This window comes from Rhinopithecus roxellana, chromosome 17, assembly GCF_007565055.1.
Source record: "Rhinopithecus roxellana isolate Shanxi Qingling chromosome 17, ASM756505v1, whole genome shotgun sequence".
NCBI lineage: Eukaryota > Metazoa > Chordata > Mammalia > Primates > Cercopithecidae > Rhinopithecus > Rhinopithecus roxellana.
This window is the reverse complement of record NC_044565.1, coordinates 52,391,077-52,406,298: the sequence shown is the minus strand read 5'-3', so window position 1 is coordinate 52,406,298 and position 15,222 is coordinate 52,391,077. Positions and strand designations below refer to the sequence as shown.

Genomic DNA, 15,222 nt, shown 5'->3' with positions numbered 1-15,222 from the left:
CCCTGGGTGACAGAGTGAAGCCTGGTCTCAGGGGAAAAAAAAAAAACAAAAAACGAATGAGTTGGTACTATAATTCCATTGTTTATTAGTAGAGTTTTGAATTGTGTGCAGATAATTTCCTTTTAGCAAACACTGGCAGAGACCAGGGAAGATTTTCAGCTTTGTGTGTCACTTCCCAAGTATAAAGATACTTTTTTCCTCCTGAAGCTTATTTTTTATTTTATTGCTGTTTTTCAAAAAAAATTTTAAGATTCCATTAGTATATGTACAGGGTTTGTTACGCATGTATGTTATGTGATGCTGAAGTTAGGAATATGAATGAATCAGTCACCCAGGTAGTGAGCCTAGAACCCAATAGATAGCTTCCCAACCCCTGCCCCCCAACCCTTGCCCCCTTCCCTGCCTCCTCAATCTTGTATTCCCCAGTGTCTGTTTTTCCCATCTTTATGTCCATGTATACCTAATTATTTAACTCCTACTTGTAAGTAAGAACATGTGGTATTTGGTTTTCCATTTCTGTGTTACTTGTTAGTTTACTTAAGGTAACCACTTCCAGCAGCATCCATGTTGCTGCAGAGGACATTATTTCATTTATTTTTTATGGTTGCATAGTATTCCGTGGTATACATGTACCACATTTTCTTTATCCAATCCACCATTGATGGTCACCTGGGTTGATTCCATGTATTTTTATTGTGAATAGCACTGCAATGAACCAATGAGTACATGTAACTTTTTGATAGAACAATTTATTTTCCTTTGGGTACATACCCAGTATTGAGGTTGTTGGGTCATATGGTAGTTCAACTCTTAGCTCTTTAAGAAATCTCCAAACTGCTCTCCACAGTGGCTGAACTAACTTACATTCTAACCAACATTGTATAACCGTTCCCTTTTCCCTGCAGCCTCACCAACATTCTTATTTTTGACTTTTTAACAAAAGATACTCAGACTGGTGTGAGAGGATATCTCATTGTGGTCTTGATTTGCGTTAGTGATAATGTGCATTTTTTCATGTATTTGTTGGCCACTTACTTGTGTGTCTTCTTTTGAGAAGTATCTGTTTATGTCCTTTGTCGCAAAGGACAAAACTGGATGCATTCACATTACCAGACATCAAACTGTATTACAAGGCTACGGTAACCAAAACAGCATGGTACTAGTACAAAACCAGACACGTAGACCAGTGGAACAGAAGAGAGAACACAGAAATAAAGCTGCACACCCATAACAATCTGATTTTTGACAAAGTGGATAAAAGTAAGTAATGGTGAAAACACTCCCTATTCAGTAAATGGTGTTGGGATAACTGGCCATCTATATGCAGAAGAATGAAACTGGACCCCTACCTATTACTATATACAAAAATTAAGATGAATTAAAGAATTAAATGTAAGACATCAAACTATAAAAATCTTTGAAGAAAACCTAGGAAATACCCTTCTTGATATTGGCATTGGCAAAGAATTTATGGCTAAGTCCTCAAAAGCAAATGCAACAAAAGCAAAAATTGTCAAGTGGGCCCTAATTAAATGGGTAAGCTTATTTTATTTTTTAAGCATTGTAAAAAAACTTTAGAATTTTATTTTAGAAAGTACAAAAAAGTAACAAGAAAAATGTAGCAATAATATTATAATCCACTCATTGCATTTCTACTAATAGCATTTGATTGATATTTCCTTGTAACACTTTTTATACATATTTATATAGATCCTCCTAATTTTGCAATTTAGACTTTAGTTTTTTCACTTAGTGTTATATTTCATCTCTTTATTCAATTATGTACTCATTCATTCACTATATGCCACCTGAATTTCTACTCTGTGCCTGGCTGGCACCAAAGCAGTTGCTGGGGAATTAATCAAAAACATGACAATAAGATTTTACCATGCTTTCAATTTTTTTGGAACATCGTTTTTAATGCTTGCTTAATAACCAGTTGTATATTTTATGATAACTCCCTTAATTATTTCCCAGGCTTGGGGTATTAGTTGAGTTTTAAGTAGGTGGAGAGATTTAGACACTCAGTAAACAAATGTTCTGTATGTCCATATTAATATCTTTTTAAATTTTTTCTATCCTAACTGAAATGAAATTGGCATAGTATATGTAACAGGAGAGAACAGAGATATTAAAAAAAAAAAAAAAACATAAAATCTCTGTGTTTTTAAAATAAAAGCAGGTCCTTGAATTGGTCTCAGAGTTTCTACGACTGCCTGGCAGTGCAAAGAAGAGGGGCATGTCCTTTGTAGCTTATCTATCCTGTTGAATATCTGCGTATCTTTCCTAGTAATGTGTCCTTCAAGATCTCAGCTCCCTAGCTGAGATAATTTAACATCACTCCCGATATCCTTGACCTGGCATGCTCTGATTTGTTAGCCATCCCATCCTCACTACTACGTGGATCTACCTTAGGTGACCTTTCCAACCTGACTGCCGGTGAGAGCCATCTTGAGTGGTTATTAATTGAAGACCTCTCTGAAGTCAGGCAATCATTAAGAATAACAACGAAAACGAAAAACGCTCAGTCTGCTGGTAGGGTTGGCCTCCTTCCAGCTTGCTGAATGGCTGCCGCTCATATAATCGGTTTGCATTGTAGCAGTATAATCAGGTTGACAAAAGTGGACAAGATTTTTGGAGGCAATCAAGCACGCTAATTCATTTTAAAATGCTGAACAGGTGCAATTGGGACACGTTGACGGTGGTTATTAGCCAAAAGTCGCTCAGAGAAAGGCGGGCCCAACATCTGTGCCTATTATTGGAGACACAATAGAGCAGACCTCACTTGTAAAAGTGAGCAGGGTCTTCCTCAAGGATGGGGCAGCCAGCTGAATGAACCTCCTGATTTTAGGACTTTCACTGCTTACAGTAATTAGCATTTGAAGGGGAGGGTGCTGAATCCATCTTTTCTTTTTTCTTTTTCCTGGGGGTGGGTAAAAGTGGAGTGTGATTTAATTAAAAAGGCAGTAACTCCAGGCACCCACCTAATCAAATGTTAACTACAGCAGAACAAGGACATTCTAATGAGGTCTTTGTGATTTAAATCTGACTTAGTGTGGTTGCCTACTGCTGTAGGGTGTCTTTGGTTTCCAGGGACTCCTTTGTTCTTCAAAATTTTAATTCTTTTCAATTATCCCCTGTATATAGACCAGCTTATCATCCGAGACATGTGATTGCCAGAGATCCACTGGAAGTATAAATAAACCTAACAGAGCTGCTCTAGGTTCTGATAAATACAGTTCTGATGAATACATGAAGAAAAAGGCAAGACTATGACATCTGTTCGTACAAAATAAAAGATAAATATTTGGAAGGTTTCATTGATAGACATAGCTTATAAATACTCTGATTTTCTTTTTTCTTTTTCTTTTTCTTTTTTTTTTTTTTTGAGACAGAGTCTCGTTCTGTCGCCCAGGCGGGAGTGCAGTGGCCAGATCTCTGCTCACTGCAAGCTCCGCCTCCCAGGTTTACGCCATTCTCCTGCCTTCACCTCCCAAGTTGCTGGGACTACAGGCGCCCTCCACCTTGCCCGGCTAGTTTTTTTGTATTTTTTTAGTAGAGATCGGGTTTCACTGTGTTAGCCAGGATGGTCTCGATCTCCTGACCTCGTGATCCACCCGTCTTGGCCTCCCAAAGTGCTGGGATTACAGGCTTGAGCCACCGTGCCCAGCCGATTTTCTTTTTTCTAATTGAATATGTGTCTCAGGGATATTCTTTATAATATGGAGATGCATAACAGAAAAAAGAAAATAGATGAATTGTGAAATAAGACAGTTCCAGATTCAAGTTCCAGTCTTAGAACTAAAAAGTGAGCCTCTCACAAAGTTTCTCTCATTCCATGCCCATTCATATGGCTCCGTGTTAGCAGTAGGGAATGTGATGGAGAAGAGAAGCAAGGGTCCTCCGGTGGGAGGTGCTCATAGGCAAGCCATAGAAGTAATCACTCTACTAGATAGACCTTCCAAAAGTGAGGAATAATGTCTTTTGATCTTTACATCTCCAAGATCCCAAAAAGTGTCAGGTACTTTCAAAGTGTGCAAAAACATTTAGTAAATGAAAACATGAATAACTATAAGTATATAAAAAATAAGCACAGATATCTTCTCTTCCAGAAAAGTTATTATTTCAATATCTTTAATTCTGTTAAAAAGATTCTGGGTTCAGCTGGGCACAGTTGCTCATACCTGTAATCCCAGCACTTTGGGAGGCCGAAGCAGGTGGATCACCTGAGGTCAGGAGTTCGAGACAGCCTGGCCAACATAGCAAAATCCTGTCTCTACTAAAAATACAAAAATTAGCTGGGTGTGCTGTCACATGCCTGTAATCCCAGCTACTCAGGAGGCTGAGGCAGGAGAATCGCTTGAACCCAGAAGGCGAAATTGCAGTGAGCTAAGATCATGCCAGTGCACTCTAGCCTGGGTAACACAGCGAGACTCTGTCTCAAAAAAAAAAAAAAAAAAAAAAGATTTTGGGATCTAGAATAGCATTTTAATCCTCCCAAACAACACCCCCCACACACACACTTTGAATTCTAATAATTACATTTTTATTAAAATATATAAACCATTTAATTTTTATTTAATTATGCAAAATTTTTTCACTTATTCAAAATGTTTAGTAGATATTTTATTTTTGAGAGAACTAACTATATGCCATCAAAGACTATATAGAGCTAATGATTCAAGAACGAGCAAGAGAGAGAGAGGTAGAACATACAGCAGGGTGGAAGCTGTGTCTTTCCGTCACCTGATTTTGAAAGTGATATCCCATCAGCTCCACTTTATGCTACTACTACTAATGACACAGAACAGCCCTGGTACAGTGTTGGGGGGTTGGGGGAGGGGATGGTACAAGGACATGAATACCAGGAATCACTGGGGACCATTTTAGAACTGGTGACCAAGCCATTTAAGTCACCGTCTTTCATTCCCCAAAGTATTCCAGTCATAACATAAAAACCTAAAGTTCTGATATTAGTTGTATCTACATTGATTACATAACATCTATGCATTTCCCACCTCTGGCAGATGTGTGGCATAATGTGCACCAAGATGGTTGGGTAGAGATGAATAAAGCAGAACAAAATATAGCATTGTGAAAGGGACCCCTGAAATCACGAAGCCAAAGGAAAAAGTCAAGCTGGGAACTGTTGAGGGCAAATATGCCTTCCATTCTATGCCTTAAAAAGATAGCTACTAAGACAAAAAGCTACGTACCTCCCTCACAAGGAATTTCCTTGTGGACAAAGGACAGACAACTCAAAGTCATCCCTCTGCTCACTGAAATAAATGCATATCTGATTGCCTCCTTTGGAGAAACTAATTAAAAACTCAATGCAACTTTCTGCTTCTTAACCTACTTATGACCTGGAAGTCCCCTCCCGCTTCGAGTTGTTCCACCTCTCTGTAGGGAACCATTGCACATCTTAGATATATTGATTGAGGTCTAATGTCTCCCTAAAATGTGCCCCAACCATCTTGGGCACATGTCGTCCAGAACTCTTGAGGCTGTGTCATGGGCACACGTCCTTAACTTTGGCAAAATAAGCTTAAATTAACTGAGATCTGTCTCAGATATCTGGGGTTCACAGCATCATAACTACATCCAAGCACAGCTTAGCACAATTTTCACTTTCAAATTTGAAATAGAATAAAGATAACTTACAGGAGATGGAATGAAAATATGTTTGCATACTCAAGTACCCAATAAAAAAAATCTGTGCATAAAAAAGTACTTTTTGAAAAAGAAAGCGTTGAGCCTGTAATTTATATTTAGAAATTTAAAAATTAAATTTAGTGTTTCTAGAATTATGTGTTCACAGGACTCAAAAATCAAAAGTATACAAAACTATACTGAGGAGCCTCATTCCATACCCATTCTTAATTGATTTCTTCTCTCTCACTATGCCAACATTTCAATACATATTTTATATGTGATAGTGTTTCATAATAACACTAAAAATAAAATATGCATCATTATTTTTATCCTTTTACACAAAAAGTCGCAGATTGAACCCTTATTTTGCTTTCTGCTTTTAAAAATGTTTTAATGAGATATAGCCTACATATATTAATATGCACATATCTTCAGTATACAAATCAATGTATTTTATAAAATTATAACCTATTTACCCACCACATAAATCACTTGTAGAATATTTTCAACACTTCAGAAAGCTGTAAGGCTCTTTTCTGTTCAATGCCTCTCACTTAGAGTAACTAACCATTATTCTTATTTCTATCATCATGTATTAGTTTTCTAGGTTTTAATGAACTCACAGAGTGTACGGTTTTTCATGACTCTTTTTTTCATTTATTTTATCATTATTTCTGTGAGATCCTTGATGATGTTGTTTTTTGACGTAAATGGTCATTTTTTTATTGCTATGTAATTGTCCATTGTGTGTATGGACCACAATTTGCATATTTATTCTCCAATTATTTCTATAAACAGTTGGGTTACTTCTATTAATTTTTCTTTGTTAACAATAATGATTCTATCAACACTTTTGCATCTGTGTTTGATAAATATATGCTTTCTTTTTCTTGGATATATCTTAAGGAGTGGTAGAGTTGCTGTGTCATAAATATTGCCAAACATATATTTATATTTGTCTTTTGAATGTACATGGACATCATAAATATATGAGTATTCCATTTGCTCAAACCACTTTAGGTAACACTTGTTACTGTCACTTGTCTTTATTTTAGTCATTGTGATATGTGTGTATTGATATATCATTTTGTAGAAAATTTTTCTACAAAATATCATTTTATTATTTTCACATGCTATTTGGCCAAGAGAATAGCTTCATTTGGGATATGAAAACCTAAAGTTCAGATCCTCAGCCTTAATTTTAACTCAGTTATATATATTTTTAACATTGATTTGTAAAAACACATTTTATGTTATCGATATAAATTCTTTGTCCTGTATGCCATTTTATATCTTTATAAATACTTTATGTGTTTATTTTATATAGTTAAAATACCTGGTTCAACTTTTTCTAACCCGTATTTTCATAGCAAAATTTCTTAATTTTTAAATTTTTTATTTTTAATTATTATGGAGTTGTATATATGAAATACAGGTAATGTTTTGATATATACAATGTGTAATGATCAAATCAGAGTAATTGGGGTATTCATTACATTAAGATTTATCTATATTTGTTTTAGCAACATTCTAATTCTTTTTTATTTTTTACATTTTATTTTAAGTTCTGGACATGCAGGATGTGCATGTTTGTCACATAGGTAAACGTGTGCCATGGTGGCTTGCTGCACCTGTCAACCCATCACCTAAATATTAAGCCCCACATGCATTAGCTATTTATTGTCATGCTCTCCCTCCCCTGACCCTTTGACACAACATTCTAATTCTACTCTTATTTTAAAATATACAGTAAATTATTGTTAACTATAGTCACCCTATTGTGCTATCAAATACTAGATCTTATTCTTTCTCTTTAACTATGTATTTAGTTATAACTCTATAACTATAAAATATATAATATATATACCCATTAACCATCCCCACTTTATCCTGTCTGTCCACTACCCTTCCCAGCCTCTGGGAGCCATCATTGTACTCTCCGTCTCCAAGGTCATTTTTTTAAACTTTCACATATGAGTGAGAACGTGTCATAGTTGTTCTACTGTGTCTGACTTATTTTCTGTAACATAATGTTCTGGTGTTCCACCCACATCATTGCAAATTACACAGAATTTCATTTTTTTAAATGGATGAATATTATCCCATTGTGTATCTGTGCCACACTTCTTTACCCATTTATCCACTGAGGGATATTTAGGTTGATTCCATACCTAGGCTATTGTGAATAGTGCTGCAGTAAACATAGAAGTGAAGATATCTCTTTGGTATACTGATTTGAAATTTCTTTTAGATATATGCTCAGCAATGAGATTGCTGGATCATACAATGGCTCTGTTTATAGTTTATTGAGAAACTTCAATACTGTTCTCCATAGTAGCTCTACAAATTTACATTCCAACCAACAAGGTACAAATGTTTCTCCTTTCTCTGCATTCTTACCTGCATTTATTATTGCCTGTTTTTTGGATAAAAGCCATTTTAATTGGAGTGAGATGATATTCCATAGTTTTGATTTGTGTTTCTCTGATATTAGTGATATTCTACATCTTTTTCATATATTTTTTGGCTATTTGTACGTCTTCTTTTGAGAATTGTCTGTTCAGATCATTTACCCATTTTTAATCCAATGATTTTTTTTTTTCCTATTGAGTTCCTTACATCTTCTGGTTATTAATCAGAATATATGTTGTTGGGTGAATAGTTTGCAATCATTTTCTCCATTCTGTATGTTGTCTGTGCGCTTTGTTGATTGTTTCCTCTGCTGTACAGAAGGTTTTAAACTACGTGTAATCACATTTGTCTATTTTTGCTTTGGTTGCCTGTGTTTTGGGGGCCTTAAGAAATCTTTATTCGGAACGATGTCCTGGAGAGTTTCCTCAGTGTTTTCTTTCCATGGTTTTATAGCTTCAGGTCTTAGATTTAAGTATTTAACCACATTCACTTGATTTTTGCATATACTGAAAGTAAGGGTTTCAGTTTCATTCTTCTGTATATGGATTGTTAGTTTTCCCAGCACCATTTACTAAAGAAAACTGTCCTTTTCCTAATGTATGTTCTTGGCACCTTTGTCAAAAACTAGTTGGGTTTAAATGCAGATTTACTTTTGGGCTTTCTATTCTGCTCCATTAGTCTATGTGCCAGTACCATATGGTTTTGTTTACTTATAGCTTTGGAGTATAATTTGAAGTCAGGTAATGTGATTTTTCCAGCTTTGTTCTTTTTGCTCCGTATGTCTTTGGGTATTCTGGATTTTTTGCAGTTCCATGTAAATTTTAGGATTTTTTTTTCTATTTCTGTGAAGAATGTCATTGATATTTTGATAAGAATTATATTGAATCTATATATTTCTTTAGTTAGCATAGATATTTTTAACAATATTGACTTTTCCAATCCACGAACATAGAATACATTTTCATTTCTGTATGTGTGTACTCTTCAACTTATTTCATTGGCATTTGATAGTTTTTGTTGTGGAGATCTTTCACTTTTTTTGGTTAAGTTTTTTCCTAGCTGTTTTATTTTGCTTATAGCTATTATAAGTGGGATTACTTCTTGGTTATTTTTTCTTTTAGATCATTGGCTGTTGGCATATGGAAATACTACTGATTTTTGTATGTTGATTTGTATCCTCCAACTTTATTGAATTTGTTTATCTGCTTTAATAGTTTTTTAGGGATGCCTTTAGGTTTTTCTAAATATAAGATTATATCATCTGCAAACAAGGATAATTTGACTTCTTCCTTTCCAATTCAGGTGCCTTTTATTTCTTTCTCTTGTCTGATTGCTCTGGCTAGAACTTCTAGTACTGTATTGAGTAAAAGTGGTGAAAGTGGTTATCCCTGTCTTATTCTACATCTTAAAGGAAAGGCTTACAGTTTTTTGTTTTTTCTCATTCAGTATGATACTAGCTGTGGGTTTGTTGTGTATGGCTTTTACCATATTGGGGTATATTCTTTCTATCCCCAGTTTTTTGAGGTTTTATCACGAAGCAATGTTGCATTTATCAAATGCTTTTTCAGCATCAGTTGAAATGATCATATGGATTTTGTCCTTCATTTTGCAGATACGATGTATCACATTTATCAGTGTGCTTCTATTGAATCATCTCTGCCTTCTGAGGATGAATGCCACTTGGTCATGATGGATGATGTTTTTAATGTGTTACTGAATTTAGCTTGCTGGTATTTTGTTGATAGTATTTGCATCTATTTCCATCAGAAACATTGGCTTCTAATTTTATTTTATTTGTCCTTTGTCTGGTTTTAATATCAGCATAATACTGGCCTCATAGAATGAGTTTGGAAGTATTCTATCCTCAATTTTTTGGACAAGTTTGAGTAGGATTGGATTAGTCCTTTAAATGATTGGTAGAATTCAGCTATGAAACAGTGAGGTTCTGAGCTTTTCTTGGATGGGAGATTATTTATTATTGCTTCTATGTCATTACTTGTTATTAGTCTATTCAGGTTTTAGATTTATTCATGGTTCAATCTTGGTTAGGCTATACGTGCCTAGGAATTCATCCATTTCTTCTAAGTCTTCTAGTTTATTGGGATATAGTTGCTTATAATAGTCCCATGATCCTTTGAATTTCTGTGGTATCAGTTATAATGTCTCCTCTTTCATCTCTGATTTATTTAGGTTTTCTCTCTTTTTTTCTTACTCTGACTAAAGTTTGTTGATTTTGTTTATCTTTCAAAACAATAGCAACTTTTAGTTTTGTTGATGTATTGTATAATTTTTTAGTCTCAATTTCATTTATTTTTGCTCTGATTTTTATTACTTATTTTCTTCTATTAATTTTGGGTTTGGTTTGCTTTTGCTTTTCTAGTTTTTTAAGATGCATTGTTACATTGTTTATTTGAAATGTCTCTACTTTTTGATGTACAAAGACACTTATTTTAATAGACTTATGATAGGGTTTGGTTTTTGTCTCCACTGAAATCTCATCTCAAATTGTAATCCTCACATGTAGAGGCAGGGAATTGAAATCCTCACATATTGAGGGAGGGAGGTGGTTGGATCATGGGGCTGGTTTCTCCCATGTTGTTCTAATAATAATGAGTGGGTCTCATGAGATCTGATGGTTTTAAAAGTGGCAGTTTTTCCTGTGCTTACATTTCATTTTCTCCTGCCACCTTGGGAAGAAGGTGCCTGCTTCTACTCCCACCGTGATTGTAAGTTTCCTGATGCCTCCCCAGACGTGCAGAACTGTGAGTCAATTAAACATATATAAGTTATCCAGTCTTGGGTATTCCTTATAGTAGTGAGAGAATGAACTAATGCAACTTACCCCTTAGTACTGCTTTTTCTGTATCCCATAGGTTTTTGTATGTTGTGTTTTCATTTTCATTTGTTTCAGAAAATTCTTCAGTTTCTTGCCTAATTTCTTCATTGACCCAGTGGTCTTTCAGGAGCATACTGCTTAATTTCCATGTTTGTATAGTTTCCAGAGTTTCTGTTGTTAGTGATTCTTAGTTTTATTCTATTGTGGTCAGAAAAGATATGTATTAGGCCATTTTTGTGTTGCTATAAAGAAATACCTGAAAGTGGATAATATATAAAGAAAAGAGGTTTAATTGGCTCAAAGTTCTGCAGGCTGTACAAGGATGTCATTATTATTTGCTTCTGGTGAGGGCCTCAGGAGGCCTACAGTCATGGCAGTCAAAGTGAAGAGGGCAAGAGTGGGAGCAAGAGAGAGCAGGAGGGGATGTGCTGTGCACTTTTAAACAACCAGATCTTGTGAGAACTCACTCACTATTGCAAGGAAAGGATCAAGCCATTCATGAGAGATCTGAAACCATGACCCAAACCCCTCCTAACAGGGCCCATATCCAACATTGGAGATTACATTTCAACATGAAATTTGGAGGGGAAAAACATCACAATAATATTATACCTCTAGCCCCTCAAATCTCATATCCTTCTCATGTTGTAAATATAATCATCATTTGCCAATAGTCCCCAAAAGTCTTAACTCATCTCAGCATCAAGTCCAAAGTTCTAAGTCTCATCTGAGATTCATCTCCTTCTACCTAGGAGCATGTAAAATCAAATTAAGTCATTTACTCCCAAGATACAATAATAGTACAGGTATTGGGTAAACATTATCATTCCAAAAGAGAGAAATGGGCCAACAGAAAGGGGCAGTAGGCCTCATGCAAGTCTGACAGCCAGAAGGGTAGTCACTAAATCTTAAAGCTCCAAAACAATCTCTTTTGACTTTATGTCCTGTATCAAAGGCACATTGGTGCAGCTCTGCCCCTGTGGCTTTGCAAGGTGCAGCCCCCATGGCTACTCTCATAAGTTAGAGTTGGAGGCCTGCAGCTCTTCAAAGTACAGCATGCAAGTTGCTGGCAGATCTAACATTTTGGGTTCTGGAGGGCAGCAGCCTCTTTCCCCTAAGGAATTGTCCTAGTGGGGACTCTGTATGGAGCCTCCAACCCCTACATTTGCCCTTATCATTGCCATAGTAGAGGTTCTCTGTGAAAGCTCTGATTCTGCAGTGGGTTTATTCCTGGGAACCCAGGTTTTCTCACACATCCTCTGAAATCTAGCTGGAAGCTGCCAAGTTTCCTTACTCTTGCAGACTGTGCATCCACAGGCTTAGCATCATGTGAAAGCTGCCCACGTTTCTGGCTTTCACCCTCCATAGTTGTGGCCCAAGCTGTACTTGGGGCCCTTTGAGCTGCAGCTGTAGCTAGAGTAGCCAGGATGTGGTGAGTAGTATCCTGAGGCTGCTCAGGCAGGAATGTGTGGTCTCTGAATCCATTTTTTCCTCCTAGGACTCTGGTATGTGATGGGAAGGGATGTCTCCAAGATCTCTGAAATGCCTGTGAGGCCATTTTCTCATCATCTTGAATATTGACACTAAGCTCTCTTTCAATTGTGCTAATTTCTGTAGCAAGTGGCTGCTTCACAGCCTGCTTGTCTTCCTCTCCTGAAAATCCTTTCTCTTTCTTTGCCACATGGCCAGGCTGCAGATTTTTCAAACTTTTATACTCTGCTTCCCTTTTAAATATGTTTCAACTTTAAGTCATTTCTTTGTTTTCATGTCTGACTGTAGATGCTTAAAAGCAGCCAGGCCATATTTAAGGGCTTTGCTGCTTAAACATTTCTTTTGTTGTCAGATAGCCTAAGCCATTACTCTTGAATTCAATCTTCCTCAGAGCCCTAGGACAGGAACACAATGCTGCCAAGTTCTTTTCAGGGGTGTAACACGGGTGACCTTTACTCTAGTTTCCAATAGCTCCCTCTTTTCCATCAGATACCTCCTCAGCCTTGACCTTTATTATCCGTCTTTCCATCAGCATTTTGTAACAACTATTTAACCAGTCTCTAAGAAGTTCCAAACTTTTCCTCATCTTCTTATCTTCTTCTGAGCCTTCCAAACTCGTCCAACCTCTACCTGTTACACAGTTCCAAAGTCACTTCCAGATTTTTAGGTATATTTTTAGTAACAACTTCCTCCTTGGAATTAATTTACTGTGTTAGGCCATTTTGCATTGCTGTAAAAAATACCTAAATCTGGGTGATTTATAAAGATAAGAGATTTAATTGGCTCATGGTTCTTCAGGCTATAGAAGCATAGCTCCGGCATTTGCTTTTGATGAAGGCTTGAGGAAGTTGACAGTTATGGTGGAAATTTAAGGGGGAGCAGATGTCTCACATGGCTAGTGTGGGAGCAAAAGAGGGCAAGGAGGGAAGCACCACACAATTTTAAATAACAAGTTCTCATGAGAACTCACTATTCTTAGGACAACACCAAGCCATTCACAGGGGATCAGCCTCCATGACCCAAACATCTCCCACCAGGCCCCACCTTCAACACTGGGAATTCTGTTTTAACATGAGATTTGAGGGAACATCCAAACTATATCAAGATACTTAATATGATTTTGATTTTTCTTTGAATTTTTTTTGAGACTTGTTTTGTGCCCTAACGTATGGTATATCCTTGATAGTATTCCATATGCTGATGAGAAGAATATGAATTCTGCAGTTGCTGGATTAAATGTACTGTAAATTTCTGTTAGTTTTATTTGGCCTATAATACAGATTAAGTCCAAAGTTTCTGTGGATAATCTGTCTAATATTGAAAATGGGATTTGAAGCCCCCAGGTATTATTGTATTTGGATCTCTCTCTCTTTAGTTCTAAAAATATTTGCTTTATATATTTGGATGCTCCAGTTTTGGATGCATACATAGTCACAACTGTTATAACCTCTTGCTGAAGTGACTTCTTTATCATTATATGATGACCTTCTTTGGCACTTTTTACAGTTTTTGTCTTGAAATCTGTTTTATCTGATACACGAATAGCTACTCCTGCTCTTACTTTGGTTTCCATTTGCATGGAATATCATTTTCCATCTCTTTATTTTCAGCTTATGTGTGTCTTTATAGGTGAAGTGAGTTTTCTTTTTGTAGGTAGCATAAAGTTGGCTCTTGTTTTTTGATGAGCAAGGACTTACTCCTGACATTCTGTTGTTATATGGCTGCATTGTTGATCTTTCTTTCATTCTTTCGTTCGTTCGTTCTTTCGTTCTTTTCTATCTTTATATTTTTTTTACTGTCCTTTTTAATTTTTTTTTTTTTTTTTTTTTTTTTTTTTTTTTTTTTTTTTTTTGAGGAGTTAACAGTCTTTATTGGGATCAGACCAGGAGTCGGTGGGTCTTGAGGACCTGTGTGTATTTGTCAATCTTCTCCTCCACGTTCTTCTCGGCCTGTTTCCGTAGCCTCATGAGCTGTTTCTTCTTCCGGTAGTGGATCTTGGCTTTCTCTTTCCTCTCCTCCTCCAGGGTGGCTGTCACTGCCTGGTACTTCCAGCCAACCTCGTGAGCCAGGCGCCCCAGGTAGGCAAACTTTCTTATAGGCTTCAGACGCACGACCTTGAGGGCAGCAGGAACCACCATCCGCTTTTTCTTGTCGTAGGGCGGTGGGATGCCGTCAAACACCTTGAGGCGGTCCAGGGCAGCCTGGCCTCGCTGGGTCTTGGGAGGCAGCAGCATGCCTCGCTCGGTCCACCACAAGAGGCGGCTGGGGCCCGGAAGTGGTGGGGGCCCGGAAGTGGTGGGGGCCCGGAAGTGGTAGGGGCCTCGGGAAGGGTTGATGTTCATCCGCTTGCGGAGGAAAGCCAGGTAACTTCAACTTGTTTCTGTAGAAATTGCCAGAAATGTTGATGCCTTCGCAGCGAACGACCACCACCTTCCAGCCCAGCAGTACCTGTTTAGCAACGATGGTGGCCAGGCGGCCCAGGAGATGGCCTCGACCATCGAGCACCAGGACCTGCACCTCCACCATCTTTGGCAGCCGCCTGGGAAAGGCCCTTTTTAATTTTTATGTATCTGTTATAAATTTTTGTTTTGTGGTTACCATCAGGCTTTCAGATAACATATTATAGCCAATTATTTTAATCTGACAATTTAACTCTGATCAGAAAATTAAAACAAAAACAAAGATAAAACTACAAAACTCCACAGTCCATCTTCCCTGCTTTGTCACTTTTTGTTGTCCCTGTCTTTTTATACTATTTATTTCTTAAAAAGTTGTTAAAGTTATTATTTATGGTAGACTTGTTTTTTAGTTCTCCTACTAAAGATTTG

General features: G+C 36.9%; 1 pseudogene across 1 annotated transcript; it reads right to left on the bottom strand.

Annotated features, from left to right (window-relative positions):
* Window positions 1-14,247: 14,247 nt before the first annotated feature.
* LOC104673931 lies at window positions 14,248-14,920 on the bottom strand (annotated as a pseudogene). Its single transcript, XR_004054401.1, has one exon. The product of XR_004054401.1 is annotated as a 60S ribosomal protein L13a pseudogene (transcript).
* Between the last annotated feature and the right edge of the window lie 302 nt (window positions 14,921-15,222).